The sequence below is a fragment of the Carlito syrichta genome, unplaced genomic scaffold (genome assembly GCF_000164805.1).
Source record: "Carlito syrichta isolate Samal-C Ts95f unplaced genomic scaffold, Tarsius_syrichta-2.0.1 Scaffold305786, whole genome shotgun sequence".
Classification (NCBI taxonomy): domain Eukaryota; kingdom Metazoa; phylum Chordata; class Mammalia; order Primates; family Tarsiidae; genus Carlito; species Carlito syrichta.
In genome coordinates, this window is record NW_007249882.1 from 205,234 (window position 1) to 219,097 (window position 13,864).

The following is a 13,864-nucleotide window of genomic DNA, read 5'->3' on the forward strand; positions in this document are numbered from 1 at the left end:
AAATAAGCAGCCTATAGACGAGCTCTTCTAGAGACTCTGATGCATGCTCAGATTGCCGTGGTCCGATTCTTCTAGACTGTACTTTGAACCAGGCATTCAAGTGTACTTTTTGTGAAGTCTATACATCAGCAGGCAGGCATGAAGGTTATATATATGCCTTCATGTACATATATATATTGCTAACCCATATTGGGTTAGCAATCTTCATAAACTCTTTAATAAGAATTCTGGAAGTTTTTTCTTAGTCCAATGGCACAATCTCCAAAGTTATTAGAAACTGACATTGAAGAGTACCTGTCAGTCTTATAGATTATTATAAATGGCTTTTTGAAAAAGATCAAAGTAAAATAATAATTATGGATAACAAAAGTCTTAAATTTGGTCAAAGACATAATTGACAAGAAAATTTGGTTATTTCTGTGGCATACAATAATTTAACATAATAATCAATATTACTAATAATATTTGTAGGGCGTATAAGATGTCATACAATTTTGGAATACATACTAATAACACATAAATATAACCCCAGAGAAGTTAAACATACTTTCATATTTGACAATTCTTCTTGTATGATTTAAACATACTAAATAAGCCAAAAATATTTTTCTTGGACTTTCATGGCTCTAATATCTAAAATTAATGAGACCAAAGAGACTGAATTTAGAACTTAAAATTTTGATTTTTGAAAAACTTGTCAAATAGTAAAGAATTCAAAACATTTGATATAACACAGGAGAGCAAGTTACTTCATTCATTTAGTCAAAATGATAATTCAAAGATTTTAAAAGCAAAAAACACATTTTCTTAAATAATAAGACCTAATAAAAAACATTATGAAACCAACTGACTCTCTCTCCTTTTTTTTTGCAGTTTACTCAAAAGATAAACAAAAAGATTTCATTATCTCTTGAAATTACACAAAAATCTGAAAGAGAAAACCAAATTGTATCTTTTCATTAGTGTATTAGTAACATTGAAGCTGGTTTTAATAAACCTTTTATAACCTTCTACAATTTTCTATTATGGAGCAAATCAATGCTCCAAGAAAACCCTGTTATTTCAACATAGGGGTCTAGATTCCGGCCAAGAATCAGTATGCTTTTGATATTAATGTTTAATGTATAGAAAAACTAAATAATGCCCTTTAAATTTTAGCTAACTTGATCATACATAAAGTTCCTTTTATAAGATCAATCTTTTGTAGACCTTTTACAACCTGTTTAAACCTTTAGTTTTAGCTCTATCATTTTACCTTAGGACAGAAACTTTCTTTCCCAACGTTCTATATCTATTTAGTTTAGCCATAATTTACATTTCTTTAACTTTAACGCAAATTAAAAGCCTCTAAATTAGGCGAGGTATGGTGGCTCACGCCTGTGATAGCAGCATTTTGGGAGGAAGAGGCAAGAGGATTGCCTGAGTCCAGGGGTTCAAGACCAGCCTGGGCAATTTGGTGAGACCTCATTTCTACAGTAAATCAAAAAATTAGCCAGGCATGGTGGCGCACACCTGTGGTTCCAGCTACATAGAAGGCTGAGGCAAAAGGATCGCCTGAGCCCAGCAGGTAGAGGCTGCAGTGGCTGTGAGCCTGACACTGCACTCCAGCCTAGGCAACAGTGAGACTCCAACTCAAAAAAAAGCAAAACAAAAAAACAAAAAAAACCCCTACAACGATAACAACAAAAAACAACTATAAATTAGACAAAATTAATTTTCCTCTAACAAAAAACTTATTTCAATGCTTTCTTATAATCTTTTACTAAAAACATATTTTATTTTTCTTGTATATTTTGCATATAAAATTGGTTCTCTTATATCTAGTACTTTTAATTACATGCTTTAATTACAATGTTAACGCCTTTTAGTGAAAAACCTAGAAGGCAAGCAATTTTAATTATACACCAGATGCAGAGTCCTGGACAAAGGACAATGTCTAAGATGAGGCTAGGCTAGATATTTATATCTGAATGGTTTAAATCTAAAGACATACGTTTAAAGAAAACTTAAGCAAGTGCAAAAAGTATGACAGAAGCAAAGGTTTATATCTTTTTTTTTTCAGGACCAACAGATTTATTAAAGTGGTTGTTACAGAGGGGATCTGTAATAGGAAAAAAGAAAAAGAGAGAGAGAAAGAGTAAGAGAGAGAGAGGAAGTGGGAGAGAGGCGGGGAGAGAGCTGCAGAGAGGGAGAGAGCGACAGAGAGAGAGAGAAAGAGAGACTGAGAGAGCGAGAAAGAGAGACCGAGAGAGCGCAAAGGTTTATGTCTTAAAGCATCTAGGAGAAACAGCATGGACCAATAAACTCAGACAAAATGTCTAAATTCTGAAGACATTTCTATTTTACCAATTTTTAAATTTTTATTTTAGTTAGAGACACTTTGTCACCCAGGCTGGAGTGCAGTGGCATACTCATGGCCACCACAATTTCAACCTGCTGGGGTCTGGTGACCCTTCTGCATCAGCCTTCCAAGTAGCTGGAACTACAGTCAAGTGCCACCAAGCCCAGCTAATTTTTCGATTTATTGTACAGTAGCCCAGGTTGGTCTCAACTCCTGAGCTCCGCCTCCCAAAGTTAGGATTACAGCTGTAAACCATCACACCTGGCTTATTTTACCAATACTTTTAAAATTATCTTTATTTAGTAAAGTCACATGAACTAAGACATTTGAGTTAAAATTTCTACTTTTCTGATAAAAATGTAAGCACTTCTTTCTTTAAACCAAATAATTAGAACTCTTTCATATGTTTTGATAGTAAAACATTACATACATATGGCATACATATAGATATCCAGACCCACAGACAAAGCAGATTTTATAGATTTACAAGATTATTTGAGTTTTAAAGTTCTTTTTTGCCAATTTAGACTATCTTTTTCGATTACAAATTTAGAGTTACCCAGGTAACCCTAAATTTGCATTTCTATTTCCAGAGGGATACTTTTTAAGTGAAACAGGACAGAGGATTTATATTTCAAAAGCACAGAATTAAGACATCAGGCCTGAATTATATTATACCATTATTTGCTTAAACTAAAAAAAAAAAAAAAAATAGTATAAGTAAATGTTCACTTAAAACAGCTAGTAAAATCACTTTAAACAATGATATGACATGAATTGAAGAGTCTCATACACTACTGACTGAGCAAGCAGGATGCCTCTGACTTATGAATTTAAAACAATGCAAAAGAGACCACAACTTTGGACCTGAGAGGATTGTCTACTTACCACTCTTGGGTTATCATAAGGAAAAACAAAAGTTCCTGCCAAAAAAGAGTCTGTAGTGTCATTTCTGTTTACCTTAAGGGAACCCAGGATGTCAGAAATGATCTTAGGTCCTCTCAAGTGGGCATAGAGGGTGTGGCAAGAGGAAGATGGGTGTCAGACAGAAGCAAATGGAGAAGCAGAAAAAATGTAGGCTACTGAATTCCCCAAAGTAGGACTCAAAAGAGAAAAAGCATAAAGGCCTTGTAAAAATATGTCTCTTGGATATTAGCTGTTAATTAAGCCGACTTTTAACCACAGAGCTCTAAAAACAATCCTTTCACATCTCTTATTACCAAGTTTTACTGGGACAAACAGCTGCTGTATTTCTGGCTTTAAAACTTTTTTTTTACCAAAGGTATCTTCCCAACTGCCTTAACCAAGGTTAAATGGCAAAAATCACGGACACACAAGGTATACATAAATATCAAATCGGAAGGGAGAAGATTCTTAAGGCTAGTCATGACACTATTATATCTTTCTTTTAATTTAAACTTCTGGTCAGGCTTGGTGGCTCAGCCTGTAATTTCAGCACCTTGGGAGGCCAAGGAGAGTGGATTGCCTGAGCCTATGGGTTCTAGACCAGCCCGGGCAGCTTGGCGAGACCTCATCTCTACAATAAATCAAAAAAATTAGCCGGATGTGAGGCGGAAGGATCGCTGGAGCCCAGAAGGTCGACGCTGGGGTGGCCATGAGTGTACCACTGCACTCCAGCCTGGGCAACAGAGTGAGACTCCACTTAAATAAAAAAAATTAAGCCGGGCTCGGTGGCTCAGCCTGTAATCCCGCGCCTTTGGGAGGCTGAGGTGAGTGGATTGCCTGAGCCCACGCGTTCAAGACCCGCCTGGGCAGCAAGACCTCATCTCTACAATAAATCAAAAAATCAGCCGGGCGTGGTAGCGCATGCCTGTAATGCCAGCTACTTGGAAGGCTGAGGCGGAAGGATCGCCAGAGCCCAACAGGTCAAGGCTGTGGTGGCCGGGAGTGGCCACTGCACTCCAGTCTGGGCGACAGAGTGAGACTCCAACCCAAAAAAAAAAATCTTTAAAACTTGTTTTATTTTTTAACAATTGTTTAAAATTAAAGCTCTCTAAAATCTTGGGGTTTTTTTTCCCTCAAGGTACACTTATTTCCAATAGCAACTCAATCCAAAAAGCCTCTATGACGTCCAGGCCTGGACAGGGCATAAAAAAGATAATCCCCATGATCCCCCAAAATTCACTCTCAGAAAGAGACTTAAGACAGCAAAAGATGACAAAAACCCCATAGAGGTGGGACCCTTTAAAACAAAACTCCCTTAAGAGTTTGACACATTGAGTTGGGTGTGGTGGCTCACGCCTATAATCCCAGCACTTTGGGAGATGGAGGTGAGAGGATTGCCTAAATTCAGGGATTCGAGACCAACCTGGGCACCTTGGTTAAACCTCATCACTACAATAAATTAAAAAATTAGCCGGGCATGGTGGCACATGTCTGTGGTTCCAGCTACTTGGAGGGGTGAGGCCGAAGGATCACCTGAGCCCAGGAGATCCAGGCTGCAGTGGCCATTAAAAAAAAAAAAAACTTGGCACATTCAGAGCAAGGAGTGTGCTGCTTAATATCTTACATGTCTTAGACTCCCAGTCTTTTTAGACTGGCCACCTGATGTGAACTGACAATTCACACCCTCCAGATGGTGGAGACCAAGAGAATATCCCCTCATGGTCACAAAATCAAGCTCCCAAGGACATAAAATGAGACAAGAGGGAAACCTTATCCTATGGTACCCCTCTTTACAGCAGAATGACACAGAAAGGCAAAAAAAAGGAAATCAAATTTGAAAGGAAATGAGATGAACAATATAAATATTCATACTACAATATACCAAAAATTATATATTACAGTTGCTACAATCAAGACTATTCACACAAATGCTTTTTTCCCATTAATCAAAACCTTAAAGATGAGACAGTGATTTTTACTGTCCACTCACCAGAAGTACACTCAGAGAGAGAGGCCAGGAGCCTGGCAGGTAAGAAAATCTTACTCCTTTGCTGGCAGAACAGGGGGGTTCTCTTCACTGCAACTTCCAGAAGAGAAGAGTGGCTTTTTTTCATCCTGCTCATAGCACCAAAACTGTGGGGACCATGGCAGTTGGCCCACTAAGGGTTTGTTGAAAAATCACTGGAATGAGGCAGATTGACTAATAGGAGAAAAGACATATAAATTTTATTTAACATGTTACACCGGAGCCTTCAGAATGAAGATCCAATTTCTCAATGAGTTACAGGAACTTAAATACTATCTCAAAGATACAGAAAGAATGAGGACTTGCATTCTGGTAAAACAGGTTATGGGAAGGAGAAAGAATTGGGATTCTATTGATTAGGAGACTAAATGGATGGGGGAAACAGAATGGGATGCCAATAGTTCTCTTTGGAAGTTGAATGAACCTGAGAGACAGGCATTATTTTGTAAAATGGTTGGGTCAAGTCTGATTACATTCTTCTCCATTTTTCCTTCAGTAAGATAATTTTAACAGGAAGAGGAAGCAGCTTGGGATAGACCTTGAGGCAAAATGCCATGTTTTAGGGTGAATTTCCCTGCCCCCCTTCAGAACCCTCCAGCAAGGCTGGGTTGCCTAAAAGTTTTCACTTGGGACCTGCATCGATGTGCAATATAGTCAGGACCTAGACACCCTTCCAAACCTCCTGCCCAGGAATTTGTGTGGCTTATACTACCGACATTTCTTAGGATCTACATCCTCCCTTCCATACTGACCATCTTATAACCAGAAAATCAGAACAGTCACTCTTATAGAGCAGGCAGAAGAGAAAGTAGTTGGAGAGCTAGGGAAGCAGCCAAAAAGAGAAATGATGTTTAAGAAGGGGGAGAAGTCAATGATATTCAATAATATAGACAAGTAGGTAGGATGATAAAAGAGAAGATGCTAGCTTTGGTAATGAAGAGCAGACTGGTTCTGCTTGAGAACTGTTTACAGGAGAATGACTGAGTGAAAGCTGAATTGCATGAGATTAAGGAGTGAGGGTAAGCATGCATGGACTACTTTTTCCAAAAGTTTGCCTGTGAAGAAAAGAACTGGATATTGTTTATTAAGAACCTTTTACCAGGTACTGTAAAACCTCATCATCACCCATCTTCCCAAAATACCAGAGTTACTACAAGTTTATAAGGAAACTGAGCCTGCCAGCAGGTGGCAGAGTCGAGATTTAAAACCCAGATCTGTTCATTACTCCAAGCTGCTTCTAATTACAGATGTAAAACTAGAATTCCAGAGGGACCCTTTCCAGGATTCCAAAGTTATGATTGCTAAGCAAGTAAAGACGAGGGAGCAGATAACTATACCAGTGAATTCCAAGAAGATTTCACCAAGGAGAAGACAGACAAACTAATCTGAAAGGTAAGGGGGAAGAAGTGGATATGTTGCAGGGAGTTAGAAGAGATAGCTGGAGAATCTCTAGAAGAGGAAAAGCATGCTTGAGCGAGCCTAGCATGTTGAAAGAACAGTATGATTGTTTGTCACTGGGGTTCAGGCAGCATGTGATTGGGTGACGAGAAGAAAACCTGGAAAAAAGGACAGAAGACAGGCCATGTAGATAATATTCATGCTTAAGAATTTCGACATTATCTTGCAGGAAGTGGAGAGCCATTGGAGAATCTAAGCAAAGTAATAGTATGAGCAGATACATATTGTTGAAAGATCACTCTGGAGGAAGTGAGGTGGGAGATGGGCTAGAGTCCAATTAGGAAGTAACTGATGATGCAGGGGAGGACTTATGAAAGGAATCACTGGCATAGATGTTTAGGAAAGAGGATCAATATCAAGTATACGGATGACAGTGAGGTTTCTGCCTCATCTCATTAGGGCTGATAGCATTCCCAAAAAATGAATCCAAGAGGAGAAATAGACCTGGGAGGAAATGTGAGCTTATTCATCTTAGTGTGTCTAGAGCCTGGTCCAACATAGTAGGAAGTGCTCGATAGTAGAAAAGCGTCAAACCTACATTGACAGGAGATTGGTTTGGGATGTATAATTTGAAGTGTGTGTGTATGTGTGTGTATATATATATATATATACACATATATATATACACATACACACACACATATACATACATATATACTAAAAGTATATATAGACTAAAAGTATATATAGTGTATATACTAAAAGTAATATATGGTATATACATACTAAAAGTATATATATAGTATATATACAATAATAATATATTACATATGCACTTCATATATATAATATATGAAATGGTGAAACGCCAAAAATGGAATAACCTTAGTTACAGTACAGCTATTTCTTTCTTTTTTTTTTTTTTTTTGATTTGGAGTCTCACTCTGTTACCCAGACTGGAGTGCAGTGGCCTCTCCGGGCCACCGCAGCCTCGACCTGCTGGGCTCCGGCGATCCTTCCCGCCTCAGCCTTCCCAGTAGCTGAAATAACAGGCATACGCTACCACGCCCGGCTGATTTTTTGATTTATTGTAGAGATGACGTCTCGCCAAGTGGCCCAGGCGGGTTCAGGCAATCCACTCACCTCAGCCTCCCAAAGCGCGGGATTACAGGCCGAGCCACCGAGCCCGGCTATAGTACAACAATTTCAACACTGTTTAGCTCTGTCATGCTTTCCTAGTAAAATACTTTAACTTGCCCTCGTTCATTAACAAAAGGCAGAACCAGTTTACTGGAGGTAGTCACTGATGATTGTCTTATAACCCCCTCAAGCAGGCTTTGAACTAACTAAATACTTTATTCAAAGTATTTGTCTTCCTGCCATAAAGGGTTAAGTTAACCTAATCTGTTGTGATCAGCCCTTCATGACCTACATGGCACAGGCCACCACCACCCCATCACCATGGCAACAGTTCCTGTGCTTACCTGCCCCCTTCATGATGATGTAAAACAGACCACCCAATCACCTTGATGACCTGCCCCCACCAAAGAAAAGCTTTTAAAGGCATTCGACCTCAAGCAGTGGCTGCCATGCTTTTCTTTAAGTTCTGGCCCCCTCCCCAGTCTTGAGGAGGTGGATCTCCCCCTCTCTCTTCAATCTACTTTTTAAATAAACTATTTTTCCTAATTTAACTTCTGTGCAATTTTTCGCATCTTACCCATGGCATCAGCCCACTGACCTAACATTTTTACTGATCTAATAATATTTAAAATATAATAATAATATATTATACATATATGACATTTAGATATAGTTGTTTGGTAAATCATTAGACATATGGGTCTGAAGCTTAGAACCAAGTTGCAGGCTTCAGATATGGCTCTAAGACAGAAATGCTTAGCTTCAGATATGGCCTTCAAGACATTAAGCATAGGAATAAGAAGAGAGGACTAAGGACAGAACCCTAAAAAGCAACAGACAAGAAAGAGCGTCAGGAGAAGTAAGGTGGAAGGGTCATTATCAACAAATGAGTTTCAAGAGAGAAAGGTCTAGAAAGGTTGTGCTGGAGAGATGTCCAGTGAAAGTGTGTATATGTTGGACTTGATAAGTAGGTTTCATTGGTCACTTAGTGAAAACTTTTTTTTTTTTAGACGGGTCATGCTATATTACTTAGACTAGTCTTGAACTCCTGAGCTCACGTCACCCTCCTGTTTCCGTCTCCTGAGTATCCGGGTTTATAGGTATTCACCACTGTATCCAGCAGTGAGAACATTTCATTTGAGCAGTGGTGGTGAAAATGAGATTGCACTGAGTTAAGAAGTGAATGGCAGGTGAGAAAACAGAAACAGCAAGCAAACCCCATTTTTCCAAGAAACTTGGCCGTAAAGGGAAATGTTATGACAAAGTTGAGATAAAATTGATATTTTGTTTATTCATTATTTTTTAAAAAAAGAAAGAAACTTGAGCACACTTAAAGATTCAGGAAGCTCTAAGGAAGAGTGACTGAAGATGTAGAGCCTTGTAAACGGATATTAAGAAGAGTGGGATTAAGAAGATGGGTAAAGAGATTGGCTTCAGACTCAGGGAGGGTGGGCATTCTGATAAAGAAGGGAATATATAAGAATTCCCCACAGGTGCAGGGACATTTAAGTTGAAGAAAATGGGAAGATAATTAATGGTTTAAATAAAAATAGTAGCAGTGTAGTGTGCATTTATAATATACATAGATGCAAAATTGATGATAGCAGTAGTATAAAAGCTGGAAAGGGAGATATATTGTAAGGTTCTTATACTATATATCAAGGGGTATAATATCACTTGAAGGCCAACTTGATAACTTAAAACTGTAACAAAGAGTTATAGTTAATAAGCCAACAAAGGGGATAAACATGGATGCATTTTTAAAATTCAATTAATCTGAAAGAAAACATAAAAAGAGAAAATGGAAACAAAGAACAAGTGAGACAAGTAGAAACAAACAAATAGCAAAATATTATGCTCAAACCATTCAGTGTAAATGACCTAAATAATTCAATTAAAAAGCAAAGACTAGCAGATTGGTTACAGAGGCAAGAGGAAGACTGCCTTTTTTCTTAGAGGGAACAAAACAGCAATACAAAAAGAAGAAAAAGGCAAAGTAAATTATAAGGTAATATTTTAAGTGATATTGCCATAATAAATGAGAGAGTTAATGACTAACAAAAACCTCAAGCTTCTTAGAAAGGAACAATATTGGATTATATACCAGTTAGCAGTAAAGAAATGGGAATGGGAATCATAAAATGGATAGATTAAGGAAGATCGGGAATTTGAAAAGAGTATAAGTTTTAAACAGTTACAAAAGGGAATAAGCAGGGGAGTTCACAGTGATGAAGTGAAATGTCAACCAATTAAGACTCAGGCAATCCAGTCTGGGGCCAAAGCTCTACTTCATTGCTGTAAATTGTGATTACTTAACTGGACTTCTTGTGACGTCTAGGCTTACCTGAAAAGAATTTAGATCTGAAGTTCAATAAGGTTTATTACAAAGCTAATCTGGTATATGATTATTGTCCTCTTTCCTGGTAACTAGCTTGAATGATAAACTGTTTGTGTAAACAAAAATATTAACATGACCCAATTCTTCATTTCTGGAGTCAAGAACCAGGAGTGATATTTAGGATACAAGCTAAAAGTATGTGACTCTTTCCTTCAGGGCTCTCAGCTCTGCTGCCCCTCCCCCAGCCAGACCCGAACTTGCCAAGTCAGCCCCAGGAACCTAGCACCACTCAGTCCTGTCACTCAGGGCGGGCACACAGCTGAGGGTCAATGGAGGGGACAGGGAGAGAGAGGCTCTGGAGCAGTCTAGATTCCTTTACCCTCAGCAGATACAGCCCCTATTTTACAGACATTCAGCTTCTCTGGCCTTAGAGCTCTTGCTTTTGTTTTCACCTCAGCACATCTCTAGCCTAGCAGCTTCTTAGCCTCCTTCTAACATCTTGGGAAAAACCGACCCTCCCACTTACCAAGGCAAATTCTCCAATTCTTAATTTCAACTCCACTTCCAACAATTTCTCAGGGCCTTGTTCTGATAATTATGTCATTATCTCACTCTTTCCATCCCCTTCCCTTAAACGCCTCTTCTCTTCTCTGACCTTACTGGCTCCATCTTTCAATCATCGGAGGTATGTGAGCCCACTATACCTTAGAAACATACACCCCTCACTACTACCAAATTTTGAAAATTCTAACAACAGAAAGAACACTCCCTAAAATGCTTATGTTTTGCTAAATTACTTTAGAGAAATGGGTAAGCTCAGAAAGAATAATGAATAGAAGGAAGAAAAAATCAGTTTGCTTCAAAGGATTATATTAAGGTTGTCCTGAGGAACCAAGAACAGGAGCAACAGGATAAAGACAGGGTGTGAGTGTTTGTCCTGAGAACGAATGACCTTTAATCAATCATTCAGTCTTGTCAATTCTTCCCCAAAAGTGTTTCTGGGATTTGACTTCTCTAATCTATCCCACCTACCCTGCCTTAGCCCAGGCCCTCTTTATTTCTTGCTTGAACAATTATGAGCCTTCTAACTAGCTCCCTATCACCAATCTCTCCCTACTCCAAGCCCTCTCTACACAGCTATCAGAGCTGTTTTCCTAAGAAACAACATGTCTCCTTTCCCTCTCCTGCTTAAAAACCCCCTTGGCTCTCTAGTATAAAATAATACTGGTTAGGACTTTATAACATGTCCCCAACCGACATTTCCTGTCTCACAGCTAGCCCTTCCCACTATGCAACCCAGTGTTCTGCCACTCTGAATATCTTACCCTTCACAGGGCATAAAAGAACCTTTCACAACCCCATGCCTGATATACTCTATTTCCATCTGATAAACTCCTATGCATTCTCCAAGATTCACTTCCCGTCACAATCAGTTGTTCATTTTCCTGTGGTCTTATGGCATTTTACATCTCTGTTCTAACACTTACCATATGGCATAATATTGTCATTATTCTACTTGCCTGTTTTTCTAAGGTTGTGAACTTATCAGGGAAAAAGTGCAGTTGAGTTTTAAAAAAATTTTTGTTGTTGTTGTTTTTGTTTTGAGTTGGAGTCTTGCTCTTTCACCCAGGCTGGAGTACAGTAGTATGCTGCTCACAGCCACCACAGCCTCAACCTGCTGGGCTCAGGCGATCCTTCCACCTCAGCCTTCTAAGTAGCTGGAACTACAGATACACACCACCACACCCACCTAATTTTTTTATTTATTGTAGAGATGAGGTCTTGCCAAGTTGCCCAGGCAGATCTCAAACCCCTGAGTGCAGGCAATCCTCTCACCTCCAACTCCCAAAGTGTTGGGATTATAGGCGTAAACCACCGTGCCCGGCTAAATTTCTGTTTTTATCTTTGTATTCTTGGTGCCTAATAGTACCTAGAACATGTTGTTATTGTTCTAAGTAGCCCAGCCACTCAGATCGAGGTGAGAGGATTGCTTGAGCCCAAGGGTTCAAGACCAGCCTGGACAAAATAGTGAGATCTCGTATCTACAAAAATATCAAAAAATTAACCGGGTGTGGTGGTACATGCTTGTAGTTCCAGCTATTCGAGAAATTGAGGCAGAAGGATTGTCTGAGCTCAAAAGGTCAAGGTTGCAGTGAGCTATGATCATACCACTGCACTCCTGTCTGGGTGTCTGAGTGACGGAGTGAAACCCCAACTCAAAAAAAATTTTTTTAAATAAAAGAAAGAGAAATGCTGCCAATTAAAGATTTAAACAGCCACTTTACAAAAGAGAATACTCAGGGGCCAGAAAAATATGAAAAGGTACTCAAGTTCCTTAGTCATTAGGGAAATGCAAAGCAAAACTATAATGTGATAGTACTATAATATACAATGGAGACAATGAAAAAATGAAAAAAAGACTCTCATAACACTCCTGGAGGATTAAAATTTGGTACAACCATGTTTAGCATCTGTTAAAATTATATATACCTATACATACCCTATGGCACAGCAATTCCACTCCAAGTTATATACCCAATAGAAAGTCAAACTTTACTAAAAGATATGCACAAAAACATTCAAAATGGCAAAAAATGAGGAACCTCTCAAATTACGAACGACAGTAAAGTGGGCAAGCAAATTGTGGTCGATTTTTATAATGAAATGCTATGTGGCAATTAAGAATGTACAAATTGCCGGGCTCGGTGGCTCAGCCTGTAATCCTGTGCCTTTGGGAGGCTGAGGTGAGTGGATTGCCTGAGCCCACGGGTTCGAGACCCGCCTGGGCAGCGAGACCTCATCTCTACAATAAATCAAAAATCAGCTGGGAGTGGTAGCGCATGCCTATAGTTCCAGTTACTTGGAAGGTTGAGGCAGAAGGATCGCCAGAGCCCAGCAGGTCGAGGCTGCGGTGGCCAGGAGTGGCCACTGCACTCCAGTCTGGGTGACAGAGTGAGACTGCAACTCAAAAAAAAAAAAAAAAAAAAAGAATGTACAAACTACAATGCATGCAACAATATGGAAGAAACTCCCAAACAGAATATTGATCAAAAGAAGTCAGACACAAGTATATATGTTATACTTTCATTAAAAATGTAAATTAGACTTTCCATATAAAGTAAGAAACAAAAACAAACCAGGCAAAATTAATCTATGATGCTGAAAGTCAGGATAGCGTTTACCCTTAGGGAGACGGTGACTGAAAGGGCACATACAATGATTCTCAGACACTGATAATGTTTCGGCTCTTCATCTGGGTGATGATCACATGTGTGTACCCACTTTGTGAAAAGTTATTAAGGAGTACGTTTATGTGTATTTTTCCACATCTATGCTATGCTTTATTAAAAATTACACTAAAGGCCAGCCATGGTGGCTCACACCTATAATCCCAGCACTTTGGAATGCTGAGGTGGGAGGATCTTGGGCCCAAGAGTAAGAGACCAGTCTGGGCAACACAGCGAGAGAATTTATCTCTTTAAAAAAAAGAGAGAGAGAGCCGGGCTCGGTGGCTCAGCCTGTAATCCCAGCACTTTGGGAGGCTGAGGTGAGTGAATTGCCTGAGCCTGCGGGTTCGAGACCCGCCTGGGCAACTTGGCGAGACCTCATCTCTACAATAAATCAAAAAATTAGCCGGGTATGGTAGCGCAGGCCTGTAGTTCCAGCTACTTGGAAGGCTGAGGCGGAAGGATCGCCGGAGCCCAGCAGGTCGAGG

The 13,864-nt window shown here is 39.3% G+C and overlaps 1 protein-coding gene across 1 annotated transcript in view; it reads right to left on the reverse strand.

Annotated features, from left to right (window-relative positions):
* The window catches only part of SLC28A2 (solute carrier family 28 member 2), a 39,038-nt gene that overhangs the window by 19,097 nt on the left and 6,077 nt on the right, over positions 1–13,864 (reverse strand). The gene's annotated exons all lie outside the window — the stretch shown is intronic.